The sequence below is a fragment of the Anser anser genome, assembly GCF_964211835.1.
Source record: "Anser anser genome assembly, chromosome: 15".
NCBI lineage: Eukaryota > Metazoa > Chordata > Aves > Anseriformes > Anatidae > Anser > Anser anser.
In genome coordinates this window covers 14,767,856-14,784,539 of record NC_139736.1, presented here as the reverse complement: position 1 = coordinate 14,784,539, position 16,684 = coordinate 14,767,856, and the positions used below count along the sequence as shown (strand labels likewise).

The following is a 16,684-nucleotide window of genomic DNA, read 5'->3' as shown; positions in this document are numbered from 1 at the left end:
ATTTTAGCGAGGCATACATTGGAAAAGTCCTAATTAAATTCACTGCTCTATTCTCATCATTAGTTTTGGGGCAGACTGTGTTTTAGGTATATTACATTTGTTACACCCACCATGTACAGCAGAAATTTTCCTTTCAAAGACAGAAATCAAACGTGTGTTCTGATGTTTTTGAATGTTTAAAAATCTGTCTTATCTTTTGTAATGAATCAGGGGAGGAGATCAATTCTGCCTAGATTACATCTAAAAATGAGTGAGGTAGCCTCACTGCAGCAGACAAGCTTAATTGAGATGCAGGTGTGTGCAATCACATTGTTCAGGCAATTGAGTGAAGTCAATAAGTTACCAGGTTTCAGCTCTCTGTGGGCTATTATAAACAAAACATGCAGCATCCATAATAAGTTTGCAGGGTTTTTTTTGTTTGCTTGTTTTTTAAACTTTTTTGCATGTTTACATATATTTGTGTAGAAATGTTGGAAAACATTAGGAGATGTTCAGGTTCTGTCCTTAAGTCCTGGCTTCCTGTGCTAGAAACAAATGGTTGGAGGTAGCAAACCTACCTGTATCTCCAGTGGCCAAGCAGAGGCACTGTAGAGCTCATATGCAAGGTACCCTTCTGATGACTAGCAAAGTGTAACTGTTGGAAAGATAATGTAATTTCTTAATATTTGCTGCAATTAAGAATAATTTGGATAACTAATCAAAAGCTTAGTTTTTCATTAGTTGCTTTAAAAGTGAAACAACGTGCTTAAGGCATTTTCCAGTTGCAGAACCCTCTTTCTTCTCTTTGCAGATATGCAATATGATGTTTCAAAGGGCTTTTCTCCCTTCAGTGCCAAATGCATCTTAATTTTATTTGGCACACAGTAAATATTTATTTTTGTTCTCCTAGAGATAAAGGATTTACATGCAAGGTTTTTGAGTTGCTTTGAAACAATATTTGTCTGGATAATTGGATGCATTTATCCTGATTTGTTACTGCTTTTCCTTTTAAATGGGTTGCTCTTGTTCTTCAGTGGGCTTTGTCCTTTAAAGACATGATTACAGAAACTAGATTCTTAGTCTAAAATGCATTATATTTATGCATTTGTAACCTGAGCTGCACAGAAGAAAAGATACAAAATCATTTTATCTGCTCCATTAAGTTCTTGCCAAAATGCGGTGCGTGTTGGGGGTTATTTGTTCCTTTTTTTAAAGCTATTTCAACACCTGGTATTTATTTAGGAAGCCATCAAGGACCCATGTTGCTCTCAAATTGCTCTTCTTCTCAAATCTCATTTCTGTTGCTCTTTGGATGAATGTGACGGACTGCTTTGAATGCCTTGGAAGCTTTATTTTTCGCTAGGTAGAATCACATGTTGACATCTCAGGGAGTCCTGTATGCCAAGGCACTTGATCCAGTCCTGAATGTCTACCAGTTATGTGATAAGTCTGAAACAACCTTTTTCAAACTTTGGGTTTTTTTGCTAGTCACTTTGCTATTTTTAAGAGTTATCTAAATTTTAAGTTATCTTAACTTTTAAGAGCTATCTTAGAGAAAATGAAGTCTGGGAGTATAGATTATTATGTATTCCTTTCGGGTAATAAATAAATAATGCCATTCAGGCTGCACTGCCAGCAGATGTTCATTGTTCTAGTGTTATGGTTCTGGAGATACTGTTAGTTCTGGAGTAGTTTTGTGGTACTCCAGTTATTGGGGAACAAAGGAAAAGACAATGAAGACTGTTGCAGGTTTAAATTCCCAGAATGTAACTTCAAACACTTAAGTTTTGCACGTTAGGGAGAGACATATGAAAGGGGAGTTAAAATTCTCAATAAAATCATACAGTGGCTTTCATAAAATGTATAGGCTTCAGCCTCAGTTGTCATTCTAGAAGATAAATTCTAGTCATTAATAAGCAGGATGTCTCTCTATTGTGGCAAAGTTAATTTGTTTAGATCCTCCCTGATGAGCTGAAGATTGTTGTTGACTTACTTTTCTTCAGTGTCAGTATACTGATTGAAATATTGTAATTTGTATTTTCCATTAACAAAGGAGGAAAGGGGCTGACTGATATGATGAACAGGATTCCAGGCATTAGATTCTGGTTTATGAAGTTGTTACATTAATTGGAAAGGGAACTTGGTAGGCTCTGGGTCAAACTCTTCTCTGAAAAAGGTAGTGAACAATTATTGCACTGATTTAGTAGAGAACAGACATTTAATTTCTTACTCTACAGGTCAAAGTTCTAGTTCTTTCTTTTGTTTCAGTGGATTTCAAAAAAGGAAAATGAGTAGGTTATTTTCCCTCTCAGTAGGACATGTTCTTAATTCTAGTTGACTTGTTTTCTAGGTTGTGAAATAGTGGCATAACCACATGTGATATATACTCTGTGTGTGTGTGTCTATGTATGTGCATAAACGCTTGCAGAGTTATTATGAAATATTTTGTCAGCTGATCTCAGCCTGTAGTTGTATGCTTAAAATAAAGGGATAAAAAATACTTTAAGGCATTCTAATGCACCCTTATATCTACCACATCAAAGAGTGATTGTTGCAAATGGGATTATGCAGCAATATAACAAATGTCTTTTGGTTTCTACCCTCCAGCTGTAATCAAATAGGGGGAAAGCAGGAGAAACATTCTCTCATGCATACTTTTTTTTCTCCTTATTCTTTTTCTATGGTTGCTGTTTCACTTATTTCTAATGCATTTTTTCTTAAGCAAAGGATGAAAAATGTGTATGCTTTCTTGTATGATGGAATTCAGCATTCTCTTATGTTAGTGTTTTCTGCAGTTGTGCATTGGGGAAGTAAACTAGATCTACGAGGTGACTCTTGTTTTGACAACATTTAAACTTATCCATGCATTTAACATTGAACTACTTGTTGTGATATCTGAGGGAAATATTAAAAACCTAAATTCCGATGACCAGATTTATGCTGAGTCTGAACTCTCTCTGGTTTTGGTGCATTATTAGCTTTATCCTTATTGTTAGTGCAGAAGTTACATGCATTAATTTGGGTAGAAAAACACATAATATTTTTTCCTTCGTTTATTATTTTTGCAGTCATGTTTCCTTCCATAAATAGATGTCATGTTCAGGAGAGGTTTTCCAACTGGGTGTCAGGGAATGAAGTTCTCCTGTCAGCAGGTTCTATGTGAGACTTTAGGTCTGTGCTCCACCCAGTACCCAAAAACTGTTTGTAACTGGAGGAAAAGGATTGTAGTTGCCTACTCCTTTGGTGTTGAACTGGATTTCACATCACACTGATGTCAGCCTCAGGAAAATCCTAAAGCAGGTCACTGTCATCCAGAGAAGATGAGCTTACACCTCTGCCGTGGCAGTTGTGGTTCAGGCTGGAACCACAGAAGCAAAGCACTGTTTGATGTTTGCATTGTTTTGTTTGCTGCCTTTGAATGGAGAGTCTTATTTCCCAGGCTGTCAATTCAAACGTTTTACGCCAATACTAAATTTTAAATGAAAGTCTCCTTCCAGCTATGCGTGGCAAAAATGCACAGCTGTACAGCCTGGTGTTACTACTAACCCATCTGCAGTGTGTGCTGCAGACCAGTTGTTTGTTTAGAGGGGAACATGAAGAGTAGCCTTTAAGAGTTCACAGCTTGGCATTTGGGGAAGGAAAGAGGAGGAAACCTCCTTGTTGCCTTTTCTGAGCTGTTTGTTAGTGAAAGCTGTGAGCACTCTTAGGTGAACCTCTCTTCTTGAGGGGTGAGGAGAGAAGGAAGGGCTGGTATCTCAAGTGCTGAAAGAAAACTTCAGTTTTTGTTGAATGTTTTAAGATTCACTATTACCTTCCATTTTTCTGCCTTTTTAAGTGAAGATGGTGCAAGAATTGAATACCTGTTCCCTTCCTGTGCTTCCGATTTATCAGTTGCTGTACCAAAGCATGAAAATTCCTGTAACAACGTTACCATTTTGCTAATGGTTCATGCCCTAGTGGATACCCTCCATTGCCCTAAAATATGCAATCATTTAATTGTCATTGCAATCCTATTATATTGCCATTATGTAATGTCTGGTGGGGAAAGCTATGAACATGTTATTAGTGCTGAAAGGGACAATTTACTGAATCTCACTAAATGCCATCACTTCTCAAAAATGAATCAAAATTACTTTTTTATGCATGTCTTACTTGAATATTCTGCTCAGATAATGATTGGGTGCCATTGATCATTTTCTGAGTTGAGGTTCTTTGCACAAATTTTAGTTTATTGCAGCAATAAGAACGTTCAAAACATCTTGACTGGGCTGCTTCTTGCATACCTCTTTTGTCATGTTGTCCTACCTCCACCTTCTCCCCCTGCCCCCCCCCCCCCCCCCCCTTTTTTTTTTAAGCTGTTGAACTGAAATTTTGAGTTTGGGTTTATGGGTTTTGAGACCTTTTGCATTAAGTGCCGTGAGCAGCTCATTTTCCTGGTCATCATGTCTATACGAGTGAATCCTGTCTCAGCTTCCTCCTGGCCCTTGCTGTCACCTGTTTCATTTATTTGGGCATCTGTTTCCTTTATTTTCTGTTAGCTGTTTTGCAAGCTCTTCAGAGTATTGAATACATCTCAGTGAGTATCTGAAATAACATTTTACTATGCTCTGTATAACCTCACTTGAGGTCTCCAATTACTATCAAAGTACAAATAATTAACCTGCCATTTGTGACTCCTGCACTCAACAAGGGCTGGCTGCATCTGAAGCACATGCAGGAGAATGTACTTATCAAGTGAGCTTAAAATTATAGGCTATTCCTAGAGATGGTTTTGGGGATCACTGGAGTTGAATTTCTTATTGATTCCAGAAATCGTATTTCCCTCCATGGATGGCAAGTTGCAAGTAAGACTGAATGGGTTATTCCCTCATCTTTGAAATTACTGTGCAAAGAGCTATGAGAAATCCAAAAGAAAATGTCTTTGTGGAACACTATGGGGAGCAACACTGCCTTCTCCAATGTATTATAAATGCTAGAGAAAAAGCTACTTTAACCATAATGAAAGAACATATCTTGAAGTCCTTTCGTACCTTTATAGTTCCGTGTCTTTGTAAGTGCACGTAAGGCAAACGAAAGAGTACTTATGCAAACTGTGATTAATAATTTGAGCTTGAGGGGCATTAAAATCTTATGGTGTAATAATTGAGAAAGGTACTAGGATTAAGAATGCGGATATATGTTTATGCAGCAAATGTGTCTCTAAGTAAAGCAAGAATAATCTGTTGTGTATTATTCCTCTTTTTAATGCATGTGGTGTGTTTATCTATTTCATAGGGATTCTGCAAATACTTTCTTTTTTAATCCTAGTTTTGTTCATGGTAATTTTGAATTTGTAGTTGTGGGCCAGCTGACACAACACAAATAGAATTATTGCTATACAACTTACTTAGGAAAAGGGGTTGTGAAAAGCAGTTTTGAATTGGCTTGTGGCAATTCTCTTGTACATAAACTCATTTTAGCTGCATAAAAACTACTATATTGCACCTAGAAACTGCAGTGAATGTGCATTTAGATGTTATGAATAACTGCAGTTAAGTAGAAATGAAACTGAAATAAATCTGAATTTTATTTGCACTTTCTGTTCATTTTAATGCCACTCAAGCTGCTGCTGCTTTTTTTTTTTTGTCAGAATAGAATAGCTGTTAAGGATAAAAGTGTGTATGTATTTATCTGTGAAATGCTGAAGTACTGTTTGCCTACATGTAACATACTTTATAACCGCAGAGGATATGCAGTGAAATCTTGACTGCTGGACATTATTTTAAAGCTGTTTGTCCCTGTCATAGACACACAGTATGACTAATATAAGCTATGGCACAGGAACCTGAATAACCAGTTTGAAATTTAAGATTTCTGTGAATGATAAGTGATGCTTTTGCCTTGGCAATCAACATGCTGTTAAAAGTTGATGGTGATAGGGATGCATGCAAGGGCTTTCATTACAGATACTAATTCATTCCTTATATTGTGCTTCCAGCATGCCAAAACGCCTAGCCTCATGCTGCAGCAATAAATGGTCCTCCCAGTGAAACCCTGTGAATGACCATAATCCCTCTGGTCTGCATCAATGTCTGAATTGGAGGACCTGAAGTAACTGTGGGTAAAAGTTTCAGAAGCACTTGAGATTTAGCCAGCTTTTATCATTTTTGAATGTGATTCACCTGCTTAGAAATCTCAGTCCACGGAAACTTAACATGTTTTGTCTGCCAAGTCAGTCAACAGCTTCTGAAAATTTTACCACCAAAATTGTGTTACTGAAGGATTTCTTGATTTATCCAACTAATAGCTCTTCTTATTTTTTCCCTGCTGTTCTTGCTTTGTGTTGCCAGTTCATTCATACCTAAACTCTTTGAACCGTTTCACTTCTGTCAACTCTCAACTTTTGTCCTGTACCAGCATGAAGAATTATCATTAAAGTGTAATTGAAAATCTTTAAGGAGCATGAATCTGTAAACTGCCTGCCTGGCTTCTGCTGTCAACTAATGAATAACCTCTCTGTCCTGAAGAGAGCAATGTGTTGGAAAAAGGTCCAAATGCTAAACACAAAAAATTTTATTAAAACATGCTGTGCAGCTGACCAGTTCAATTGATTGCTGGTAAAAGCCAGTTGGTTAATACCAACCGAGGAAGAACAATGCAGCCCAGACTATTCCTCCCTTGTGCAACACCAGGCATGATGACTGTCTCACTAACCCCCATATGTTGCCTGGATTAGTCTGAAGAGGCTGCACACTAGTCTCCCAGGTTGCAGGGGATCAGCTCAGGTGTTATGCCAACCTGTGTGAAAATGGCCTCTGCTTTAATAAAAACAGGTTTTAAAAATAAAATCATGTATTTTTTAAACATAAAATTGCTGAATGGCGTGGAAGGACAAAATGTTGCAGCCATGAAATAGATTTTGTCTTGCTGGCTTGACTTGAGGTGTCAGAGCACAGTTCCCAAAGGCTAGGCACCAGACCTATCCACCAGCAGTCTATACACCAGTTCCTGGGCACTGCTTCTTTGAGATCTAGAGCATCTGGGCACTTAGCCTGGAATCTAAGAAATCCTGGGAGCCCTGCAAGGAACTTGAGGGTGTCTGTTGCTATGTGGGGCTAAGAAAATAAGTAAGGGTAGCTCTAGCAGCTTCTAAACACCTGTCAGCTGTCCTTGTTCAAAGGATGCCTGCAGCCTTCATCCTGGCTGCTCAACCTGATGAGGGATAGTCAAGCACCACCAGTAGCCATTGCTCAGAGTGGTTGGGCATCAGTCTACTTGTGGATCTTACTGAAAAAATTATTATTGAATACCTTCATGTTATTCCCCCCCCCCCCTTCTTTCACTTATTAAATTCTTTATCTTAACTGATGAGTTGTTTTCCTGCTTTTGGTCTGCCTATTCTCTCCCCTGCCCCACTGGTGGAGGGGTGATCAAGTAGCTGTGTGGTGCTGAGGTGCTGCCCAGTGTCAACCCAACAAGCTCCCCGGTACAAGAAAAATAAGAATTTACAGTAGCAAGTCCAGTGCAAGGATACCGAGATGGCTAAGAGACAGGCCAGTCTTTCATATGAAGAGAGGCTGAGAGAGCTGGAACTGTTTAGCCTGGACAGGGGGATCTCATCAATATATATAAATACCTGGGGGGAGGGAATCAAGATGAGAGACCCTGGCTCTTTTCAGTGGTGCCAGTGACAGAAGAAAGGCAGTAGACACAAATTGGCACACGTGTGATTCTGTCCTGAACATCAGGAAAGACTTCCTCCTAGTGAGGTTGACTGAGCACTGGCACAGGATGCCCACAGAGGTATGAACATAATGTGTCCTAATTAATGAACATAATGTACACCGGTGGTTGTTAACACCTGTTAGTATTGAAGCTGTAGACATCAAAGCAGGAAGACCATCTTTCCTAATTTAATAGGATCACAATCAATTTTTTTTGTTTTGTTTTTCTGATTGAAATCACATCATAACTGGAGTTGTGCGTGGTGAGCAGAAATTCGTTCATCCTAAATTGAAGATTTAATATATGATACGCTTTTGTGCTCAGTATGGCAACTAAAGCCTTAGATTGCAAAACAAGTTTAACATCAGTAAGCATTTTATGAATTCTCTCTTTTAACACCTGACATTCTTAAGAGGTAAATGCATTAACATTACTTTTGCTTTATAAATAAGCTTGAAACATATAAATAAGCTTGTTCTTACCTTAATGTGAACGCTTTCAATAAAGAGAAATTGCTGTAGCTTTCAGAGCAATAATCCATTTCCTCTGTGGATAAACTGAGGCTGAAGGCAAAGTAGTTTGTCTCTATCTAATATTGTAACGACATTACCTTCTGCCTTATAAAACTGTGAACCTTCCTGTTAGACCACAAGCAATGCTGACAGTGTTGTTGGTTTTTTTGCTGCAGTTTCTTTTGTTTCTTTTTCAAATTCCTCTCCTTCTAGTTATTATCTTATAAAATAATTTTATTTTTTCCTCACCTTTACGTAGTGGGAAGTTTATTCTTCTTACTGGAAGAAGATGTTGGAGGTTATTGTATAAAGTCTAGATGTGCTTGCTTTGGCAAAATTCTCCATCATCTCATTGCTCTTTAAGAACCATGAAGAGAACTTGTCTTGTTCAATATTGTCTGCTCAAGCGGTTTCATGTAGGCTTGACAACAAGAATATGTTGCTGGGGAGTCAAACACAGCTGGTTTTGGAACCCATCCATCTCTTGAGACAGGTAGAGGAGTGAGAGAAAGGTGATATTTAATTTCTTAAAGAAAAAGATAAGAGAAACATTCCCATAAAGGACATCGACCAATAGGGAGGGGCGGGGAGAACCAAACCCCCAGTGTATGGCTTCATTTGATTGTCATGTTCTGTGGATCAAGTTCATGTTTACCTCTGTCAATAAGGATGAAGACAGTGATAATGATGTTTTCCCACTCTCCATCCCATTTTCCTCTTTCCTACATGAATTCTAAGATTTATTTTTATACTGGAAATGCTGCAGTTTACTGGTGCAGCAGGTTAGCTTTTATAGTTTTAAAATTTAGGAGAGAGTGATATCCTTTCCATACAACTTCCAGAGTGCTTTCTAAAACCTTTATTGCTGTAATCTTTCAAATTCAGTAAGAATCCTTGACCTTTGCCTGCTCCATTATTTTAGAGATGTTGCATCATTTTGATTCCCTTGTACTACTGCACCATCAAAGCAAAATATCTTTCCTTACAGAAATGGTATAGCTACATGAGATAAACAAGTCTACCATCTTTTCAGTTGTCACAGTAAATGCTATTGAGGAAGACAGGGAATAAGACTGTACTCATACAGTAGAAGTAATTACTACTGCATTGCAGAACAGGCACAGTTTGAATGGACAGAAGAAACCTGGAATAAAAATTAAATATATTCCTAATGTATAGAGATTACCTATATAAAACCTGCTTAGCGTATGTTTGGGGGGGGGGGGGGGGCGGAGGGAATCAGAAGCATTTATTTTAAAATGTAGAAATGGAACTTTTCTGATGCTTCATATTTTAGAGTTATTTCCACTCTTCTAAATTTGGAGTACCAAGTAAGAATCCAGAAACTCTTGGTTTGACTGGCATAAAAAATGGATTCTTGCTAATCCTTTTATGTTCCTTTATGTTGTCCCTCCAAAATACTTAAGCATCTTTTGGTAGATATACTTATATACCCCTCTACATACTGTTTACTTTAAAACATAATTTATTTAATCAAAAAGAAAACTGGGACCAAAATCAGCCTGTAGTCATACCAGGTTTTATGCATACTGCTGCTTGGTTGGGTTTGGTTAGTTATTTTGTGAGTTGGTGAGCTTTTGTGTGTAAGTCTTTTCACATCTAAATACAACCACTTAGTATTTGCAGTGAATCACTATAGATTTTGTGGTATCTTAAAAAGGTTCAAGAACTGACCTTTTTTTCTTTATGCTGTATTATCAAAGTAATCTTTTCTCTCACATTTTGTGGCCTGATAAAAACAAGACTGCTGTGATTTATACAGGAAAACTTGGCAGAGTCTCCCTATTGGCTTGAACTGGAAGATATATATCAAATTTTTCTGTCCCGATGAATAAGTTGTTATCTGAAAGATAACATAGTACATAATGTGTTAGTGGATGAGACTTAGATAAGGTCTTGGTGTTCTAAATGTGCATGCTAGGTATGATTTACTGTTTAAGCTGTTTCCTCACATTTAATTTGCCTTTTTACTTTCATTTTAGTTATGTGTTTTGTGGTTGATTATTTCTGTAATGTGTTTTAACACAAAAGCTTACATGATGCCAGAAAATATTTTCCATCTGACTCAATGTTTTTTTTCTCTTTATGGCACAAAATATGTTTCCATTCATTATATCTTGTGTTTCTCTGAATTCAACTGCTATTTGGAAAGATTTTTGAGCATTCCAATAAGCCTTCGAGCTCTGCATGATCTGGATTTTTGTGTGCTTTTGATAGGTGTTCAGGCTGACTTGAGAGGTTTGCCTCCTTTCTTTCTTGTCTTGAACTCCACTTCAGTTGCATCTGAAGCTTATGTCCTGTGAAATCAGGCCAAACCCCAGTCAGTGGGGCCCACTGTTTCTCAACCAATTTTAAAAGTATAATTTGCCTAACTGACTGTTAGGTTTGTTGTCTTCATATTAATACTCATTCTTTTTGACCTGTAACAAGTCAAGGTGTAGTTATTATAGAAACTTATTCCAAAGGAGAAATCATAAGTGTTCATATTCTCTATTCATTAAAAGAGGGATGTCATTAAATAATTTTAAGGAACTCAGTGTTTAAGCTTTAAGCATTATTATTGTTAAACTCTTGGTCTCTTGGGCTAAACAGAATTAAGAGGCTTAGGTATCACTTTGCAGGGTGAAGGAGGGAAGGAGGGAGAGATCTAGAAACCTCTCTGGCTTTCTGATGGCTTGTAAGTTTGCAGAAGCCAATACAAGTCTTCTTGTTAAGGCAGCTTCTGGGTTGGTGCTAAGGTAAAGGAGGAGGAACAAGCTATGCTGATTCTCCCACCCCCTCAACATGCTTTTGTGTGATATCCTCTAAAATGGCTTGCGGCCATTTACATGCTGATCTTACAGAATGAAAAATTTCAGGGGAAAAAAAAAAGGTGGGGGGATGGAGGGAGAAATAAGAACAGAAAGCATTTGGTTGTGTAGTTAGCTGAAGTATTGAATAGAAAACTTCGAGATATTAACAGCCTTCAAAAAAACGTTTAAAATCAAGAGGAAGGGACTAGAAGCAGCTGTGCATGTAATGTAGCAGTTTAGATAGCTCTGCAGCTGTTGAAATTGTTCTGTATATACTTGGTTAAAATTTTTGGTTAGTCTTCATTGCAGACACCTACTGTAACGGTCCTTATTCTTTCCTGCTGCGCTATCAATAAAAAGGGAAGGGAGCCTCTGAGCATTGCTGTAGTGTGCATCTTTGTATACTTTTTCAGTTCCTGATGAAAAGACAAGTTTTAACAGATGTAGTGTGAATGAGAAGCTGAGCTGTTTCCTCAAAGCATAGTCTCTGTTTAATGGCATTTTCACTACAGAACTGTTATTGAAATTTGTGTGGGTGATGTCAGTTTGATGGGCTCAGCACTTTTAGGGGACATTGACAGAAACTAAATTGGAAAAATGCAACAAATGTTAGGTTTTAGCAGAGTATCGACTTAATATAGATTGAACAGAGGAGAAAAATATTGTGTGGTGTGCAACTTGAACTTCACATTGTCTTATTAAAGACTCTGCAATGGATAACACTGCCTGTTTTGCCCTCAGCTGTAGACCTAGTAGATCATTCATGTAAGGAGTAATAATATACCACTCTGTGGCCCTTTGTTAGAACTGCCACAAGGTATTTTAAAAATCTGTTTTCATTACTTACAAAAATCTACACTCTATTTCTGTATAACTGCTTTTGTTGTTGTTGTTTGCTCCTTCCCCACTTTCTTATCCCTGGCCCCACATCTATTTCTTACTCATTTGTTTAACCCAAATTTATTTCTTATATATTGCAGTCAATCATATATCCCTTGAAACTCTGAAGTCCCCAAACCTCTGTATGTAATTAGATGCATTTGCCAATTTTCCCGTCTTAATAGTGTACCTAAGAAAAATGTGTCAGAAGAAGTACTAGTTTATATCAATGGGAAATTTTTTCCTGCTGTTTGGATTAAATTGATTAATTGAAAAATTGAAAACTGGGTCAATCAACTTAGATTTTCATAAGAAAAAGCAATAAGCCTCTCAATATAAGCACAGTATTAACTTTAGCTTTTTAATCTGTATGTGGTTTTAAGTTATTAACTGTGAGGATCCATATTAAAAATATATAGGCTCTGGATTTAGAGAACATTCTCTTCATGCTTCTGTCACCAATATGAATCCAAAGCAATTTAATCTGATATTAGCCAAAACTCTTATTAACAAACCAAGAACAGCTGTTGGTTTGCCAGACTGGGGTGTGGCTTGTTTGTGTCCTGTTAAGATGGCCACGATGCCTCACCAGAAACACAAATCCCTGTTACTGGTGGTAGACCTAGCTGTAAAACACTCTTCTGGCAGGAAACTAATGTATCCTAATGATGATTTCCAGGAGATTAAGGTGCTTGTACTGATGACCATTTTGGAGGTTGCATCTCTCAACCTCTTTCACACAGATGCACGTGGTTATATTGTTGTTTGCTCCACATACCCTATAGGTTCCTTTCTGTCTGCTGTTAGACTGGAGGAGAGCAGGATCTGCTATCTTCTCTGGAGAGCCAGAGGTGAGTTTACCTCTTTCTTCAATATGCAATAGAAAAGAGGTCTTTTTATTGTTTTGTTTTTGAGTTGTTTTCTGCAACATCAGATGAGTTTTGCTATAATACATGACTCCATCACAGTATGTTTCTTTATGTTCATAATCATGTTTTGGATGTATGTGTAATTTCAGTGAGCTCCTCCTGACTTCCACCACAGCAATCTGTACCCCTTTTACTGCTTTCCAGGTTATAATCATCCATTATAAGGCTGGCTTCCTACTTCTTTACCTTACTACAGCAATTTAATTTACCTTATTTCTGAGTCAGTATCCTGGGAACTGAAATCTGTTCCTTCTGGAACACTGACCGAAATGTGGTTGATCTCAGGATGCGGTTATTTTCTCAGGTAGGTCTCTGGGCATGCAAATACACTAACTATAGTTAGTTAACTATACACAGTTCAGTCAGGAAGCACGGGCGTGTTCTTAGGCTCGTGTAAGACTTGTACTGCACAGCTGTATTTAAATCAAGTGCAGATCAATAAAAATGTTGTGTTTTAGCTTATTAAATCTTGCTTCAGTCTCTTGAGAATTGTTGGTATGGAAGTAGTGGTTCTTTGCTGATCTCACAACTCAAGTACTATGCATGGCTATACATATCACACACCATTCTGCAACATTTAAAATATTCTGTGTTGGTATGGTTACAAATGCGGGAAGTTTGCTTAAGCTTTGCCTAAGTGAGAACTTCCAGGTGATCGTCTTCCATGCATCTTCCATGATCAATGTTACTGGACAGTAATAATCCACAGTATACCTCACATTGACTAACACATCGAAACTAGTGGAAAGTCTGAAATGTCAACTGTGAAAACAGTAGACTTTTTGGTAGTGGGTAATTGTCACATGTTTGTGGACCGCATGCCCAGAGACCATGGTTGTGACTGTAATATAGATTTTTAGCATTTTGCTTTTTCTTTAGAAAAAATATATAAATACAAAATTCATTATTTGCATTTTTGCATTTAGCTTGTGCTAAAAGCTTTTTTTTTTTTTTAGAAAAAAAACTAACCAGATGAGTTTATGCACTAGCCTCTGGGTTTTGCACACTGAGAAAAGCTGTTTACTTTCAAAAGTAAAGTATAGAATTGACCCTTCATGACCAAAATATAATATGAATATTACATCTCCCAAAACCTCAAATGAAGAATATTATTAGTATTTCTCCAGTTTGCATTCTTTTCATGACTGCAGCACAAGGCTGGATGTGATTTTTCTGTCTTGAAACAAACATGGTAATAAGTCTATCTGGTCTGCCAAAGAAAGATGCAAAATCCAGACAGTTCTTTGTACTGTCAAATGAAATGAGGCTATTTTGAATAGTGCTTAGGATATACAGCATATGGCATACTGCTGATTTTTGCTTTTGAAGGATCATATTGGATTCACATATCTGATGATAGAATTCCAAATGCATCCCACAAAATACTGAAGTTGCAACTTGGCATGTTGTTTGAAGAGTTTCAGAACCATAAAAAGTTACTGTTTTTCTTGGTTCTGTTCCAGCACTTCCCCTCTTTTATTAAAGCTAATCTCTTAGCTTTCGACTAATTACAGTTGTTTCTAAGGATAACAAAAATATAAATTAGGCAGATTGTTTCCCCCCTTTTTACAAATCCAAGTACTTTGTGAGGTTATTCTACATTTTGCTGTTCATCCCCTTGCAAAACACATGGACTATGGTTTCAGTCTTCTGACATAAGGCTTCAATCTAAAACCCTATCAATAACAGCAATATTCATGATCTGTTGGCACATACTCCCTGAATTTGTGGGAAGTAGCTCATTTGTGACTTTCTACAGCGTAAGCTTTACTATTGGTACTGAAGCTTATGATTCCCAATCATGTTGTCATTTGAGGGGTTCAAGAGAGCATCATTGCCTCGGTGCTGCATGTCTGCCCATATGATCTAATTGTTAATCTTTCAGTACACATATGAAGCCAGTGCTCATGGATTTGGGCAGTAAAGATGGATCACTGCTGTCTTATGTCTTCTGTATCTTGATGCCTTATTAAGATTCAGATTTTTCTAGACTTGGCAAGGCAAACAAAAACGACACGTTCATTGTATCTGTTTCGTAATTTTCAAGATAATTTCATGTTGATCAAGCTGTCTTTTTGGAGATGTGAATGTGATTTTAGATGTTCAAAGCTCTGCTATGAAGCATGGTTTAATGATTAAGTAAACTTCAGATTCTGATGTATCCTTTCTTCCCCCCTGTACCTGTGGAGTTCCATATCTCCCTTGTGGTGGCATCACTAATCATCCAGTGTCCTTGTTCAGCACTCTGGTATAGCTAGGAACAAATTGCTTCATAGGATTCATTTCCAGAGGGGTTGAGGAGTTGAGCCGAATGCATGCTTGTCTTAAACTTTAATCTCAAAAACAAACAAAACAAAAACAATAAATAAATAAAAAAAGTATCAGCTCAGCTGTTGTGTATATTTTGTTGTGAGAGAGGCAGTGGGCACCAGCTTAATAAACACAGTTAGGCACTTGGTTTGATCCAAGTCCTGTAGCTCTGAAATATATTGCACTGCTGTCTTAAATCACCCAGTATGTTCAAACCTTGGCTTGAATAATGCACTTACAAAACAGATTAATCGCTTCATTTAGGTGGCCTTTATTTCTGTGTGTGCTATTTTGGGACACCAGGTATTACACATGTGAACATTCCACCTGTGCTCTGATGTTATTGATTACAAAGTGTTTTTTTACTGTTAGCTCTGTGATCCAATATATATTGTGAGCCTGCCCATCTCTTTGTTTTCTTACACAAATTTAATATTGCTTCTACAGTATTTTCCTGCAGTCTAATTTTCCAGTAACTCTTGTTTTTTATAGGCTAAAAAATACCTCAGAGAAAGAGTTTGTTGATTGGCATTGGTTTTTTTTTTTTTATAAAGGGCTATTTTTGTCTTACAGTTTCTTCTCTATTTTTTTTGTGGTCGCTTTTTCAAAATGAATAGCAAACCTACTGTATCTCAGAGCTGATATACCTATTTTTCCTCTTTTTTTTTGCTGCTATTTCCTTAGGAATTTCCTGGTGATACATATGTTGCCTATGAAGATGATGCCCTTTTTGTATTTCATTTTATTCCTTTCTTCCCAAAAGCTTCATGTTCCTGAAATTTTAATGTAAAACATTTTTTTGTTTTAAATGTCTTATTCTCAGATGATCCATAATTGTTTTATTCAATCATTAAATTATAAGGTGCCACTTTTTTATTTCTGTCATTTCCTCGCTGATCCACAATTGTATGACCTAAAAGCAAACTTCAATTTTAACATCTTCTAAAAATATTTTCCTGGGTTCTGTTGCTACAGCTTCTGTTTGACATGAACTGCTGCTGTTATTCATTTGTTCCATTTCAAAACAATTGCAGGAGCAGAACCCATTTTGGCCATGCACTGTCTGGAGGATGCACAATGCAGCTAGAGCAGTTACCAAGTCTGCAAATATTGGACAAATTCCAACCTGCAGGTGCATGAGGATTGATTTTTGACTGGATACTTAGAGGGGAAATAAATGACACTTTTGTAACCCTACTGCTATCTTTTTGGCTAATATTTTCTTATCTTAAATCTTGTGGGATTTGGGCAGGTTAAAGACATTCAAAGGGAAAATAGAAATTTTTACCCATAGTAGACATTTCTAAAGCAGGTTCTCAAAAAAAAATATATACATTATTAATGATTTTTGCAAGAAGCTTTCTTGAAAGCAGTAACAAGCAATGAGAATATCAAACTTCAAAACATCATGCTGAAATTTTCTGGGGAAAGCTATGAGATTGCAATGGGATATGTGAATTTAGACAACTGATACTGCAGCATAAGCCTCTGTAACTTCAGCTGGCTCACTTGAATGATCTAATTCAGGCTAACCTGGCAATGAATATGAGGCAATCTG

General features: G+C 37.2%; 1 long non-coding RNA gene across 2 annotated transcripts; it reads left to right on the top strand.

The window, feature by feature from the left end:
- The first annotated feature begins 466 nt into the window (after positions 1-466).
- LOC310882004 lies at positions 467-16,355 on the top strand. Of its 2 annotated transcripts, none has more exons than XR_014572743.1 (3): positions 467-605; positions 12,673-12,738; positions 16,161-16,355. It is a non-coding gene; the product is annotated as an uncharacterized lncRNA (long non-coding RNA). The 2 variants fall into 2 exon arrangements; XR_014572744.1 differs by lacking the exon at positions 467-605 and adding an exon at positions 12,435-12,575.
- Positions 16,356-16,684: the final 329 nt, after the last annotated feature.